This window comes from Danio aesculapii, chromosome 13 (assembly GCF_903798145.1).
Source record: "Danio aesculapii chromosome 13, fDanAes4.1, whole genome shotgun sequence".
Taxonomy (NCBI): domain Eukaryota; kingdom Metazoa; phylum Chordata; class Actinopteri; order Cypriniformes; family Danionidae; genus Danio; species Danio aesculapii.
In genome coordinates this window covers 39,520,692-39,537,835 of record NC_079447.1, presented here as the reverse complement: position 1 = coordinate 39,537,835, position 17,144 = coordinate 39,520,692, and the positions used below count along the sequence as shown (strand labels likewise).

The window sequence follows — 17,144 nt, the reverse complement described above, 5'->3', positions numbered from 1 at the left end:
GGATATTTTAATTATGATAATCTGAATAATGAAGTTTTTGTATTATAATCTATTTATTTGGTTGATTTAGTTTCATATTCAAGTGTAAATTTTACAACAAAAAAACTTCTACTTTGTTTATGAGGAACTGAGAAAAACTTTTGCACTATTCAACATCGTGCTAATAGAAAGACCATTAAAACTATCCACTGTTTGTAATGTAAAGGCCCTGCTTGTTTGTATTGTGAGAATTTTATTTAATCATGTATACTCTGTTTGTTTTGTGTTTGTTTTGTTTCTTATTTTTTGTACTGCTATTATTATTTACCTTCTATCATCCTGGCATTATATTGTTGTTAATAATATTAATAATAATAATAATAAAAAACAGAATGCAAAACAAACAATCGTCTTCCCAAAGATCCTCATTAGACATAAACAAAGAGAAAATCACTATACACAGTGCTGAAAACCAAACCATATCCAAACTACTATACTTATGAGCATTAAATCTGTAATAATGCCAGCTTGTTTAACGTCAAGCTAAAAATATGCGGCGCCGTGCGTTTGTTGACACGCTACTTAAGTGTTAATTCTGCGACGGGAACGAATCAGTGAAGGACACAGTATGGACGAAACTGCGCGAAAACACGTGAAAAGATTATCACTATGCACTTGATTACATTCAATGTAAGTAATCATCTAATTGTAAAGAACCAAAGATGTATAGTTCTAATAAAGAGCTAATCTTTTGGCGCCGTCGTAGAAAAATAGCGTTCACGCAGCGGAAACACACGCAAGTGTTTTTATTAACAGGAAGAGCTGCTGACAGCTTCAGTCTCACACAAGACCATATACAGTTGTGTAACCGATGACCTTCATTTTAGCCTGGATTAATTTTTTTCTCTCTACAAGCGTTCAGGTTAGATCTGCCGAAATATTTGCTATTCGTTGCTATGGCTAAAAGTTGAGCGTGAAATACACGAGAATGTAATCTGTTTTTGGCTGGCTTACTCTCAGCAATAAGCAACAGTATCCAATGTAACAATGTGCGATTATTGATGTTGTTTATTCATGAATTCTTGCTTACAATTATAAGCAAAATAAGCAGACTATACAATTACGCAATGAAAAGAAGGTCGCTAAAATTACCATGCTTTTATCTTACATTTGTGGTATTTTAACGTACATTTACCAGGTAAAATTGGTTTTATATTCGCACATTCGTTCAGTGACAACTTGTGACGCGCTCCCTATATTCTGTACCATGGTGCTTTGTATATTGACTGAAATCACATGTAAATATGACTTCAAAACAACATTAGCACTATATTATTAACTGTGAATGTTGTACTTTGACAGTCGCTGGCTGTGAATATGATTTCATCATTAAGAATTTGCAAAGAATACTTTTTTGAAATTATATTATTAAAGAGAAAGTCTGAATGTGTGAATATTAAATCTTCCCTCAAAACGTTAAATCATATACAGTAAAATTATTTATGTAGTAGTCTACTGTGGTGTTACTATATATATATATATATATATATATATATATATATATAATATATATATATATATATATTAGGCATGGGGCGATAACCGCTTTAAAGGTTTACCGCAGTTTGGAAAAGGTTTTAAAACCACCAATTTTTTCTTATTTTAGAGCAGTGATCACAATACTATATATATATATATATATATATATAATATATATATATAGTCAGACTTATTAAAACCCAAATATTTCCCAAATGGTTTTACAGAGTATGGAAATTTACACAGTATACCTGATAATATTTGTTGTTCTGGAGAGAATCTTATTTGTTTTATTTCAGATAGAATAAAAGCAGTTTAAAAAAACATTTTAAGGTCAAAATTATTAGCCCCTTATTAGCCCCTAAGTTATATTTTTTCGATAGTCTACAAAACAAAACATTGTTATACAATAACTTGCCTAAATACCCTAACCTGCCTAGTTACCCTAATTAACCCAATTAAGCCTTAAAGCTGTATAGAAGTGGCTGTATAGAAATGTCTTGTAAAACGTTATTTACTGTCATCATGACAAGAATCAAATAAGTCATTTTTTAAAAATGAGTTATTAAAACTATTATGTTTAGAAATGTGTTGAAAAAAATCTTCTTTCAGTAAACAGAAATTGGGGGGAAAATAAACAGGGGGCTAATAAGGCTTCAATTGTGTGAAAAAAAAAAAAAAAAAAAAAAAATATATATATATATATTTATATTAATAGTACGTGGTACCAGCACATAATAACTTTTAATTAAATTTAGTTATTTAATTTAGTTATTTAGGAGCTTTGAGTAAATTACGCTTTAGTAAGCTACATTTGTATTAAAAATTATTGCATAGTCTTTATAGATTAGTAATGTAGACATATGATGATATCAGAGGTTGTGATAATTAGAAGCTTTTATTGTGATATATAGGATATTGTTGTGATATTGAGATAGACTGCAAAAAAGTGTTACTGTAATGGTTATATGTATTATAGCAAAAGAAGTGTTGTTGTAATGGGTACAATAGCAAAAAGTTTTACTGTAATGGGTACAATAGGTAAAAAGTGTTACTGTAATGGGTACAATAGCTAAAAAGTGTTACTGTAATGGGTACAATAGATAAAAAGTGTTACTGTAATGGGTACAATAGCTAAAAAGTGTTACTGTAATGGGTACAATAGCTAAAAAGTGTTACTGTAATGGGTACAATAGCTAAAAAAGTGTTACTGTAATGGTACAATAGCTAAAAAGTGTTACTGTAATGGGTACAATAGCTAAAAAAGTGTTACTGTAAAGGGTACAATAGCTAAAAAGTGTTACTGTAATGGGTACAATAGATAAAAAGTGTTACTGTAATGGGTACAATAGGTAAAAAGTGTAACTGTAATGGGTACAAAAGCTAAAAAAGTGTTACTTTAATGGGTACAATAGCTAAAAAAGTGTTACTGTAATGGGTACAAAGCTAAAAAGTGTTACTGTAATGGGTACAATAGGTAAAAGTGTTAATGTAATGGGTACAATAGCTAAAAGTGTTACTGTAATGGGTACAATAGCTAACAAAGTGTTACTGTAATGGGTATAACAGCAAAAAAAATGGTTACTGTAATGGCTATAAAAATAGAAAAAAGAAATCTTTGTGTATTACTTAATATGTGAATGTTCAGAGTAAACAAATGTTTCAAAGATTTTTTGAGTAAAATACAACAATAAACTGTACAAGATTTATTTCATCTGGCTGTTTTAAAGGCCTAAATCTGTTGAGATAGTTTGCCCAAAAATGAAACTTCTGACATAATTCATTCATCCTTCACTTGTTCCAAACCTGTTCGAGTTTCTTTCTTTTGTTGAACAAAAAGGAAATTATATTGAAAAAATATGTCAAAAACAGCCATTGACTTCAATAGTATTTTAATAATTCCTACTATGGATGTCAATGGATGCCAAATGTCTTCAGAATACCTTGTTTTGTGTTCAACAGAAGAAAAATATTCATTTAGAATGACTTTAACTTTTTTGTGAACTATTCGTTAAACTTTTCCCCAAACCAGGCACTTGTAAAGTGATAGATTTACAGCGGTTTATAACTGATATGACTTTAGTTGTTTAGTCCAGTCTTTGGCACAGATCTGCTGAGGTGTAACAATACAAATGCTGTGTTTGTTTACTACATTCCAGTGTGTGAAGACATGAATGTACTGCAGTCCTGATAGCGGCCATCATGACGACAGAGGCTGTGTCTTCAGGGGCTCGACCTCAGATCCCTGCTCCTGTGCAGAGAGACGGATACTACTGGTTACGCTCTTTTGCTGCTGGAGGTGACTTTTCAAACACAGAATACTGATGTACTGAAATCTGTACGTTCAACTACAAGTATAGCAGAACTGAAGTTAATGGGATTGTTCACCTAAAATGAAAATTCTGCCATTATTTACTTGAAATAGGATGATAACCGGTTTCAAGGTTTACTGCAACAATTTTCTGTTATACCATTTCAAATATTTTGTTTTTAATATTGTTTCTATTAAGATGAAACTAAAATACATTTGTAATCAAAAATGTATCAAACGATTCAGATTCAGGAAGATCATTCAGTGTTGTTGCACCAAAGCACCTGGAACTCTTTCCCACACTCATTCCGCAGCATCAATAATATTTCTAAGTTTAAGTCTCTTCTTAAAACTCATTTATTTTCTGAATGTCATGATCATTAAGTTCTGTAGCTGTTGTTTCTGTTTCCGCTTGCTATTTGTTGTCTTGTATTTGTTTCTTATTTGTTTGACTTTGTTATTGTGTTGTTCTCCTACTTTTGTACTTTTGAAGCGTTCTTGGGCAGTGGAAAGGCACTATATCAAATAAACATTATTATTATTATTATATTATTATAATATTATATATATATTAATATATATAATTTAAATATATATTATTGTTACTATTGTTATTATTATTATTACTAAAAATAAAGGTTTTTCAGTTGAACAACAACAGTGTTTTAACAAAAACAAGTATTTTTGTTTACCTTACCAAAATATTTTAATTTATTTTTATTAAATACATCTTTATTCCTGTTAGACATTTTAAAAATAAGATTTTTGTTATTATTGCTTAAAACATTATTATCATTATTCGTAGTAGTAGTAGTCGCCATTGTTTATTATTATTATTATAGTAGTAGTAGTAGTAGTAGTTGTAGTATTAGTAGTAGTTGTCGTAATATTAGTAGTAGTAGTAACAGTAGTACTAGTAGTAGTCGCCGTTGTCGTCTTATTATTAGTAGTTGTAGTAGTCGCCGTTTTCGTCGTATTATTATTATTATTAGTAGTAGTAGTAGTAGTAGTTGCTGTTGTCATTGTATTGTTATTATTATTATTATTATTATTATATTTATTTGTATTATTATTATTTATGAATTAAACCTAAATGCATTCCTATTTTTGTGATCACAAAGGTGTTGCAGGATGCTGTGCCAAATCCACCATAGCGCCACTTGATAGAGTGAAAATTTTGCTACAGGCTCAAAATCCTCATTACAAACACCTTGGTAAGTTCACAATATTTCCAGGTATTTTGCATAACTTGATTATCAGAGGACCTAAGGATTAGATCATAGCAAACAAAAAAATGTTAACCATGATCATACATTGCATGTTTCTGCAGGTGTGTTTGCCACACTTAAGGCTGTGCCGAAAAAAGAGGGTTACCTTGGACTCTATAAAGGAAATGGAGCTATGATGATCAGGATTTTCCCATATGGAGCCATACAGTTCATGGCTTTGATAACTACAAAAAGGTGCCTTTAGTCACCATTTACTAACTCATTTTCGGGAATAAGAAACTAATCGTTGTACATTTTTCAGTAGTGTGACAGTTGTTTCAGATACTGTTGTTTTTCCAGTCCCACTTTAGCAGTTTTAGTCACATTATTTGCACAGTATTGCACAAACAAATAAAAATAGGCAGTAACATACACAATCTCCTAAACTCGTCTCAAGAGAGACACTAGTCATTTTCCAGATTGGTTCATTCCGCTAATTTATGTCAGTAAGCTGGTTTACAAGACCATTAAACAACGATTGTATTGGTCATTTTAGGTGTTATTTTGTTGTTATCAAAATCAGATGACTTGTGTTCAGAAACCTTAACGTTTGGGCTTTAATAGGCATTAATCAAAAACTAGTCGTCTAAACTGTCCTTTCAAGTTAAATACTAGGCTAAATTATTTGGAGGTTTTGTCTATTCTTATAATGTATTTAATCGTGCTAGAATCATGCTAACAACATGCTATTTTATGTTGGAATCATGCTAATTCCTGCTGCAATCATGCAAATCTGTGATAGAATGGCTAATGACATGCTAATTCATGCTTTATAATATAATGTTATAAGCGTTTAATTTAATTTTGCTTTAGCCAACTTGATTTCTATTTCCAACAGGTTTTCTCAAGCCACCATAGTTTTGTCCTCAAAGTTTATTATCTAGTTCAAAGACTGTCATCTAAACCGTCCTTTTAAGTAAATTACTACAAATAAAATACTAGGCTAAATTATTTTGGAGGTTTTGTCTATTTTGAAAATGTATTATTTTTTAATCATGCTAAAAACATCCTAATTCATGCTGACAACATGCATAATTGATGTTAGAATCATGATAATTTGTGCTAGAATCATGCTAACACATGCTAATTCATTTTAGAAACATGCCAACAGTATGCTAATTCATGCTTGGAATCATGCTACTTCATGCTAATCCATGATAGAATTGTGCTAACCAATATGCTAAATCATTCTTTATAATATATATGCCTTTTAATTTATGTTGCTTTTAAACCAACTTGATACTTTTTCAAGCTGAATAAACAATTTCAACAGGCTTTCTCAAGCCACCATAAAGTTTGTCCTCAAATTTTGCTATCTAGTTTAAAGACTGTCATCTAAACCGTCATTTCAAGTTAAATACTAGGCTAAATTTTTTTGTAGGTTTTTTTTCTATTCTAAAGATTGATTTAAAGGATTTGGTTTTTTAAAAATTCACAGATTTATTTTAGAGGTAGTTCTTTGCTATTTTATGTGTTGTTTTGGGTGTCAAAAATCAACTTTTTTCAGTGATAATCTTTTTAAATACATCTGTAAAAATACTTTTAAATCAGTTATATCATCTGATGCTTACCATTAACCTCATATTTCTTGGAAAACTACAATTTGAAATTACTTCCCTAAAATGAAAATTTTTACACTAAACACAATTGAATGTTGTTTTCTCAATTATATAATTCTTATAAGCTGCTTCTACTGTACTTTCAGTTTCTTCATACAAAAGTTGGAATATCTGGGCATTGTTCATCGACTTATGGCAGGATCTATGGCAGGTTGTGGAAGTATTCATTTATTTAATCATCCCAAAGTCCCTTTTAAACCATGTATCTACAATGCATAAATGCCTTGTTTTCAGCTGTTTCTCTGCTTTAACTGTCCACCACATTGGATCAAAGTCAGTCTGTGAACCCTCATGATTAAAATGACTGTAATCAAAGTTCTACGCATGTATGATAATTACATCTGCGAGTACAAAGGCAACTGCCTTAGTTAACATATCATTCTAACATTATTATAAAAAGAATAAAATTGAATAATGAGTTCATGCAACACATTCTCATTTCTCATCTGTTGAAACGTTGTTCCATAAATGTACATGTATGTATTTGTACAGCACAGATTTCATTCATTCATTTTCCTTCTGCTTAGTCCCTGGTTTATCAGGGGTCACCACAGTGGAATGAACCGCCACTTACTTGACAGATGTATTTTTAATTTTAGGTGGTTTGTGAATGTGTTTTATGTTTGGTAAAATACATTTCTAATTGGCATCTTTATTGATTTTCAACTAATTACACTGTCCTGCCACAATTGGTGGATTTAGAGGTTTTGCAACAAAAAAACAAGTGGATTTAGCTGGTTTTGACGCAAAAGAAAATCTACCCTTGTTAAAAACCAAAGAATTGTCTAAAGTGACATTTTTGAAAAAAAAAAAAGGTATTTTATTTACTAAATAATAACCTTATCATTACCTATAAAGTGAAACTTCTGAACCTAATCAGAGGAGCCTGATAGAAAATGCTCATTTACAAGAAAAGAGGTCTGATGGATTTAGAAGGTTTTTCATCTGAAATCTTCATACATATACATATACATACATATATATATATATATATTATAATATATATATATATATATATATATATATATATAGTATATATATTATATATATATATATATATATATAAGCAACGCGGTGGCGCAGATAGATCCAAGAAGGTTGCTGGTTCGAGCCTCGGCTGGGTCAGTTGGCATTTCTGTGTGGAGTTTGCATGTATTCCTTGCATTCGTGTGGGTTTCCTGTGGTGCTCCGGTTCCCACAGTCCAAAGACATGTGGTACAGGTGAATTGGGTAGGCTAATTGTCCGTAGTGTATGAGTGTGAATGAGTGTGTATGGATGTTTGCATGGGTTGCAGCTGGAAGGGCATCTGCTGCGTAAAAACATAAATAAACTGGATAAATGGCGGTTCATTCCGCTGTGGTGACCCCGGGACGAAACCGAAAAGAAAATGAATGAATGAATGAATATATATACATACTAAGACACACACACACACGCACACACTCCGCCCACTTTATTAGGTACACATTACTAGTACTGGGTTAGACCCCCTTTTGCCTTGAGAATTGTTTAATCCTTCGTGGCATATATTCAACAAAAATTCCATGGAGATTTGGTGTATATTGCCATGATAGAATCACGCAGTTGCTGCAGATTTATTAGCTGCACATCCATGATGTGAATCTCCCCGTTCCACCGCATCCCAAAGGTGCTCTATGGATTGAGGTCTGGGTGACTGTGGAGGCCATTTGAGTACAGTGAACTCATTGTCATGTTCAAGAAACCAGTCTGAGATGATTCACGCTTTATGACAGGGTGTGTTATCCTGCTAGATGTTGCCATCAGAAGATGGGTACACTGTGATCATAAAGGGATGGACATGATCAGCAAGTAATACTCAGGTAGCCTGTGGCGTTGACATGATGCTCAATTGGTACTAATGTTCCCAAAGTACACCACCCCCACCAGCCTGCACCATTAATACAAGGCAGGATGGATCCATGCTTCACGTGTGTTGACACCAAATTCTGACCATCTGAATCAAGACTTATCAGATCAAGCAACTTTTTTCCAATCTTCCATTGTCCAATTGGTTTGTGATCCAGTGCGAATTGTAGCCTCGGTTTCCTGTTCTTAGCTGAATGGAGTGGCAACCCCGGTGTGGCCTTCTGTTGCTGTAGCCCATCCTCCTCAAGGTTTTAACTTGTTGTGTGTTCAGAGATGCTCTTCTGTATACCTCAGTTGTAGCGAGTGGTTATTTGAGTAACTGTTGCCGTTCTGTCAGCTCGAACCAGTCTGGCCATTCTGCCATGTATTTATCTACTTTGTTTTTTCCACTGCGGGATGACTGCAGTTATTTGCACCTATCCACTGATGTTATCCGAGCTCGCTTGGCATTTCAAGTGACAGGACACCATCGGTACACCGGCATAAGACATGCCTTTCAGACAATTTACCTTAAGGTATTACTGATACAAACGAGTATAATTAAGAAAAAATCTGAGAATTCTTTGCTTTTAATGACAGTGTTTTTTAATCTTTAAAGGAAGGAGGAATCTCTGGTTTTTACCGTGGTCTGACACCCACAATCATTGGCATGGCTCCATATGAAGGTATCTTTCTTGTATGTGATTTTCTAGTATGTATAGGTAAAACTGCAAAACACTTCCTCAAATCACTGTTTCTCTGTGTTCCAGGCTTTTCTTTTTTCACATTTGGTACACTGAAGACTTTGGTCTCACTCACTTCCAGAGCAATTGGGAAAACCGTCTCTGACAACCCTGACGTTTTAGTGCTGAAGACTCAAGTCAATCTGTTGTGTGGTGGAGTTTGCTGGAGCAATTGCTCAAACTATATCGTATGTTTCCCTGGGTTGTTAATGATTCTTTGTAGCTTTCTAGTTTTTAGTTAAAGATCAAAACAATACTGTTACATGTATTTATGACCACTATTTATGGCAAAATAGGTTGAGATGTCCTTAGGCTAGGGATATTCAATTAGTTTGTCATGGGGGCCAGTTCATGAAAAGCATCCCAGATGAGGGGCCGGAGAGATATGGCTTGCGATATGAGTGATGACACAACAACATATAAGAGCCCATATGTTGTATTTTTGCTCCTTAAGACACCCATGTTGGCTTTTTCTACATTGAAACGTTAATATGTTGTATTTTGAAACTACAAAACATCAGTGCATTGTACAATGTGGCTTTTTTACAAACATATTCAAATGTTGTATTTCAGAATACAACAAAATCAGCGTATTGCTCAAGTAGGCTGCATAACAATGAAGCGATTATAGATTTTGGATTTGCATTTATGAATTCAGAACACTGCTAGTTTAGAAAATCACTTAAAAAACTGCTTATATTTTAAAGTGTTGTTCATTGCTGCTCAATAACCAAATACAGCACAAAATATTATTAATAAAAACAAACAATAGTCTATTTCTCTCTTTGGACTTAAAAATAAATGAAGTTTTTAGATTTAAACATGAGTGATAATTTTACAATAAAAATAAATGACAGAACAATTAATAAATAAATAAAGAAATAATAGTAAAAAAAATTGTATTGTCGAATGTTAATTAAGCTAATATTAGCTACGGATTTAAATGAACTGTTTGTTACTATCTGCTTTCATACATGCATAATCATTTTAATAATTTGTAGTAATTCGTCTCTTTTGTTTACATTGCACTGAAAGCCTCTCACTCTCACCACTACAAGCGTGAAATAATTTCTACTGTCTGCGCCTGGAGGTCCGCTTGTGAGGCCATGTGCGCACTGCTCCCAATATGCGCACGTCTTCATTGGAAATAACAAACTTGAGTGCGGAAAAGACGCAATATGGAACAGCCTGCTGCTATAGTTAATCCAATGTGCGTGCGTATTAACCTCGGTAAAATCTCGGAACTTTAAACTAGCACACAGTTGGCATAACTTTGTTCAGTTGCAGCAGTTTTGTTCCGTGCAGCTGAAACGTGGCGTTGAGAAGTCTTCACGATTAATTAACCGCAATGAATTTAAGCGCGGTTAATAGTGAAATCGGCTAATCGTTGCATCCCTATTAACGATATCAGTGCATTGTACATTGCGTTTGTTACAAACATATCCAATGTTTTGGCTGCTTGCGCCACTCGCTTATTGTCACTTGACTCTCTCTCTGCGCAGCCTTCCACTGCAGCTCGTGCTGCATTGAACAGACGCACATCACTTCAAAACTATAGCGGCCATTTTTCGACTGAACTAAAACATATTCATATGTTATGTTATGAACTGCGTACCAATTAGGGATGCAACGATTATAGATTTTGGTTGTACGATTATAGAGGATAATCACAGTTTCATGTTTATCACCATTATTATGCATTTATTAAATTCAAACACTACTAGTTTAGAAATCACAAGAAAACGGCTTATATTAAAATGTTGATTATTGCTGCTCAGCAACTAAATACAAACAAACAGTAGTCCATTTCTCTCTGTGGACTTAAAAATGAATGAAAAAGTAAGTTTATTTTTAACAAAATGTATTTTTGATGTCTTGGTCACACTATTTGTAGGGCCGGAACAAATTGCCTCGGCCGCCAATTGAATAGCACTAGGCTATTTAAGAGCTACAGGCAAATCTAGTGAAATATGTGAACATTGGTCTGATTTATTTTGTTTTTTACAAGATTAAGTTCAGTAATCCTTCATCAAATTCATCAATGCATAAAAATGCACCAAATAGCAATGTTTTCTGAGATGTGTAATACACATAAACCTTTGCTTCTAGATATCACATACAGCTGCACTTCTAGGTTTTCAAATCATGTTTTTTTAATAGAGATTCTATTCTCCTGATTCTGAAGAAAAATATTAGTACAGTATATACTAGCACAGTATATTAGCACAGATAGTCTCATCTAATTGTAAATTATTCTAACAAAAAACCGTTTTAACCGTATATTATTTCTGTGTCACATACATTTAAATAACAGAGTATAACAAAGTCTTGGGGTTAAAGTTGACAGATTGGTATACATAATTGCATTTATTCAATTTAACATACTTTAAAAAACAAAACAATAAACAAACATCCTTTATCAAAATAGGGAGGGAGTGCTAGTGTTGAAGGATTAATAGAGAAGTATATCAATGTTTGTGATTTATACATATCTAATTTATTAAATGCATTAATGAAGTAACATTTTGACAGCCTCTAATGAAGTGTTACTTTTGTTTACTTGGTTTGCCTTCTTATTTCATTGACAGGCAATTTTGTTTTGGAACATTAAATTATTATTTTTTGTTTGTTTGTTCTGACTAGATTTTTTCACAAAATGTATCCTCTTTATTTGATTACATAATTTAGTTTTTTAATTTAATTTTTTATTCGCCTTGTGACTTCTTTTTTGCCAGCATGGGTTATATATTAATGTTGCTTAAGTAATATATTTTGTGTCATTTTATGCTCAGGTATCCTTTAGATGTTGCCCGGAGGAGAATGCAGTTGGGTGCATCATTACCTGATCATGACAAATGTTGGCAAGTATCATTTCATTTCGATTTTGAATGTTTAGTTAAACTGTATGCAAACATATTTAGTTCGAATGTGGAAGTTTGAATTATCATTAGATACAATTTTTACAAGGAGAGTAGTTTGATGGACATTTTTAAAAGGTACCTCCAGGAAGAATCTTAAATTATTTATCAAAAATTTAACTAAAAAAATCATATTTAACTTTAAATATATTTTTGTGTGAATTTTATTTATTTATATCCTATATATTTGTCTAAGTAACTTTTATTGTAATATGAATTTATTTTTATCATGTAATATTTTTATGTATATTCATTTTGCCATGAAATAGCCATACGTTGCTCATGTGGCAATAAATAAACAATAAATAAATAAACTGAATGCAAACTGTACAATTTATAATAGTCCTTTAGGATTGGTGAGGCATGAGAATCATACATTAAAAATTGCTAAACATAATCTTTTGTAAGAGAATCACTAATCTGTGACATGTTCATGACAGTGAGCCTCATTCACATGCATACATAAAATGATGGCTAGAAAGGAAGACACTCAATAGTGATATTTTTATCATGTTTTGGCTTTGGGGGTCAGGGGAAGGTCAATAAGGGAAATAAAATAATTCATGTAGTAAGTGGTTCTTGTTTGATGGTTGTTTTGAGTTAAGCCCACTGCAGGACTGTGACTCAAATAAATTTGATTATGGCGGAATTTCATATGAGGTGAAAAAATTATTTTTATTTGATGTTTGATATATATTATCCATTATTACTTAGCAGTTACTGTTCAGACTTTTGCCATGATTTTCAGATGGACAAATTGTGGCTAATTCAGAACAGCATACCCCTGTCTTGAATTATAAAACAGTTATTGTTTTATACAATTGTTATATTATACAATAGTTATTGTTATATCCAATGTTGACCAACAGTGGACAATATCATTAAAATGTCATTTATTTCTCTAAAGGCGCTGCTAAATTATTAGCATCATTATTCCAGCCTCCATGATTCTACAGAAGTCATTGTAATATGCTGATTTGGCACCCAGAAATGAAAATTGATTATTATTATTATTATCATCATCATCATCATCATCATTGTTAACAGCAGTTTTGGTTGCTTAATTTTTTTTATCAAAACTGTGATCCATTTTTTTTTCATTAATTCAAAAGATATATTTTGTAACATTTATTAATGTCTTTACTGTCACATTTGACCGATTCAGTGTGTCATTGTTGAGTAAAACCATCCATTTTTATGGGGGTATCCTAATGCACAAACTTTTGAATAGTATTCATTCATTCATTCATTCATTCATTTTCTTTTCGCCATTATTAATTTGAGGTCGCCATAGCGTAATGAACCGCCAACTTATCCAGCACATGTTTTACGCAGTGGATGCTCTTCCAGCTGCAACACATCACTGGGAAACACCCACACACACGCATTCACACACATACACTATGGACAATTTAGCCTACCCAATTCACCGATTTAGCCTACCCAATTCACCGATACCACATGTCTTTGAACTGTGGGGGAAACCGGAGCACCCGGAGGAAACCCACGCAAACGCAGGGAGAACATGCAAACTCACACAGAAATGCCAACTGACCCAGCCGAGGCTCGAACCAGCGAACTTCTTGCTGTGAGGCGAACATGAAATATGTACTATTAAAAAATGTAATTAGACACACTTGTGCTTAAAAAAATTTAAGTGAAGTTTATTTATAAACTAATTTCGAGAAGATCATATGATTCTTTGCGGCTGGTCCCACAATATCCAATTTATGATTCACCAATCAGACGATTCCTAAGCCACTATAAATAACCTAAGTTCCATACAACAGCCATCTTCATTTTGAAGAATCCCCCCTTCCACCCCTATTCCTCCTCCTTTCCTAGATGGGTGGCACGGTGGCCCAGTGGTTAGCACTGTTGCCTCACAGCAAGAACGTCACTGGTTCTAGTCCTTACCAAGCCGGCTGATGTTTCTGTGCGGAGTTTTCACATTCTCCCCGTGCGCACGTGGGTTTCTTCTGGGTTCCCCGGTTTCCTCCTACCGTCCAAAACCATGCAACTTAAGTAATTGACTAATCCAAATCAGCACCATAGACATGCTCCTAGTAAGTAGTTATCTCGTAAGAGTAATCACTATATGTTCATTAGCTCTAACTCCCCTCTCGCCTTGCAAACGGGAGGGGGCCCCGGGCTTGAGGATCTTATGAGCTCAGGGCTCTCTCCCGGGTCAGCATGCCAAACAAGCTTTATAATCAATCATCAGCTAAATGTGAACTCTTAAAATGTACCTGGAAAGTGCTTGAGAATACTTTAGACTTTGGAAAAGGTATAAGAAACCTGAATGAGTATGTAGGAAATGGACTTTCTTAGTTTCAAATGTTATTTTTGTTTGTTTTTGTAAGGTCTACTATAGATAATAACACGAACTCTGTTTGAATAATTCAAAACATAACAATTTATTAGTCAGGTAAATGTGTATTATGATAATTCATTAAGTCAATTCATAAACGATCAATACAAGACATCAAATTATCAAAGATAAATCCAAGATTAAAAGATGCATACCTGACTTCAAAATATACATAACATGGAACATGAAGATCCACGCTACGGGTTAATCTAGGTGCAGAATCGCGCCGAACATTTAGAAACATTCCCTTAAGTAGTCAATCCAAAATCTCCTCGAGGAAAGGGTGTGTTGAATAACAAAAGGCATTTGCATTTAGTGGAAGAGTTTCTGCCTATAGGCATTTGAACAGAACCCCTAGGTAAAGGCACACCCTTCGCAGTGGTTGAAAAGATACCTGAAGTTATAAATCTATTGTTTTGATTGTCTATTTTTGAGGCAATGAGACCATTGTACCAGTCTCACTGAGACATTTCAAATGATATCAAACATGATAAATGAAGTCACTTGGATTAATATAGAACATTCATACTTTGAAATGACCACTCTGTGGGAGTGAGTGAACAGGGGGTTTTTCGGGAGATGTTTCAAATGTAAATGAAGGAAAGGAGAGGAGCTGGCTTTCCCGCATTCCCACCTGGTGGGGTTGATCCAATTCTCTCTGTGTTTCTAGCTCATACTTGAATTGTCAAAGACATCAAAGTATTTGTGGTATCTCAAATCTTCCATTTTCAACCTGTCTATGATCACTAATATGATCTTTCTTTATATTTTTTGAGCAGCAGCCTCACCAAAACCCTCAAGCATGTGTACAGCCAGTACGGTGTAAAGAAAGGCCTGTACCGCGGCCTGTCCCTCAACTACATCCGCTGTGTCCCATCACAAGCCGTTGCCTTCACAACCTACGAGTTTATGAAGCAAGTTCTTCATCTAAACTAAAGGAAACAGTGACTGAAGCCTTACAGAAATGAACCCACACCCCTGGCGAAATCCCAGCAGCCTGCCATTCCAGAGGCCATATCTTAAGAACAGATAAAAACATCAACACCTGCATCACATATTGAACTATATGCCTTAACTAATCACTCATATACAGTAAGCAAACAGACTGAACAATTACGTCTTTTACATATAAGCATTAATGCTTTTAACTATGACTGATGATGTAATTTTTTATGTCAAGAACCTAAATTGGGAAATCGGTTTTGTTTGCTGAGTTTGATTTACATGTAGCTTCATATTTCAGTCACCTCAAGTCTTATTGACTGATTGGTGTTTGTTTAAGTGATCAAGATGACTTGTCGCTACTGTTTTGTTAAAATAGTGAATGGACGAAAGTGTGTATATATAATTTCTATGCAGTATTTAGTCACATTCGCATGCTGACGTTACTGTGGCTCATTTTTAATATCTGATCAATGCCTTACAGTTGGATTAAATCACAGTCTCTCTTATGGAAGAGAGCAATCATGTGAGAATGTTTGTGGCGATGGAAAAATCATAAGTGATGTATATTAATCTGTTAAATTATTGTTGACTGATTTGTGATGGGAACAAGTGGATCCCATGAATACAATAATGTAAAATAATAATAAAATAATCATAATGACTTTCCATATCTACGTATTTTTCTATATATATGTCAACAAAAATGTTAATTCAGTCTGTTATGAATGTTATTTGGGGAGTAGTGCATGTCCTATGCATGGACTTTTACTTTTTGTCATATTCATTGAATTTGAGCAGGCTAAGTTTCTAAAAAAAATTGTCATTGTGTTTTTTTTTTAATAATCAGGAACATAAAATATTAATTATTTATCTTTTTGGAGGTTAAAATATTGGTACGGTGTAGTCTAAAATATTATACCCACTGTCTGAAAACTAAAAGATACTCTAAATTCAATCTTTTTATTTGACGTTTGGTAGGATGTGATTGGTAGTTTACAGAATAAAGCTGATTTCATTCTGCTCACACACAGAACTGTGAATCATAAATTCTAAATACTGCTTGTATGTTTGTGTATAGTAATTTGTTTTAATTAATATGTGATTTTTAAAAACAAAATTTTTATTATGTTTAATGGAAATGAGCACTTCAGTCCATTTTGCTTTCTAATGTAATAGTTTTTGCCATGTGGTGGCAGTGTTGAGTTTATAAACCACGTTTTAAATGAGCTTTTAGTTTTTTCAAGGGGAATTTTTACATGTGTGTGTGTACATTCAACAGAGACTGATGATGATATAGTTTTGTAAATTACTGTATAGAATAATGCAGTGTTAAAGATTGTGATTCGATTATTTTAATTCCGGTTTCTTTGCACTAAATCACTAGAATATGAGCTCTGTCTTATAACCTGACTGAAAACAAGAACGTTTATCTTGCTGCTTTTGACAAATCACCTTTATTTAATGTGTTATGGCAATAAAATGATTGTTATTTTTACATGACGAGGGAATATGTAATATCGAAGTGGTTAATAACAATGTTTTGTAAATGTGATTATGCTTCGAAGCATTAAAAATAAATAGAAA

General features: G+C 33.3%; 1 pseudogene; it reads left to right on the top strand.

Annotated features, from left to right (window-relative positions):
- Positions 1-821: 821 nt before the first annotated feature.
- Positions 822-15,632, top strand: LOC130239628 (solute carrier family 25 member 16-like; annotated as a pseudogene).
- Positions 15,633-17,144: the final 1,512 nt, after the last annotated feature.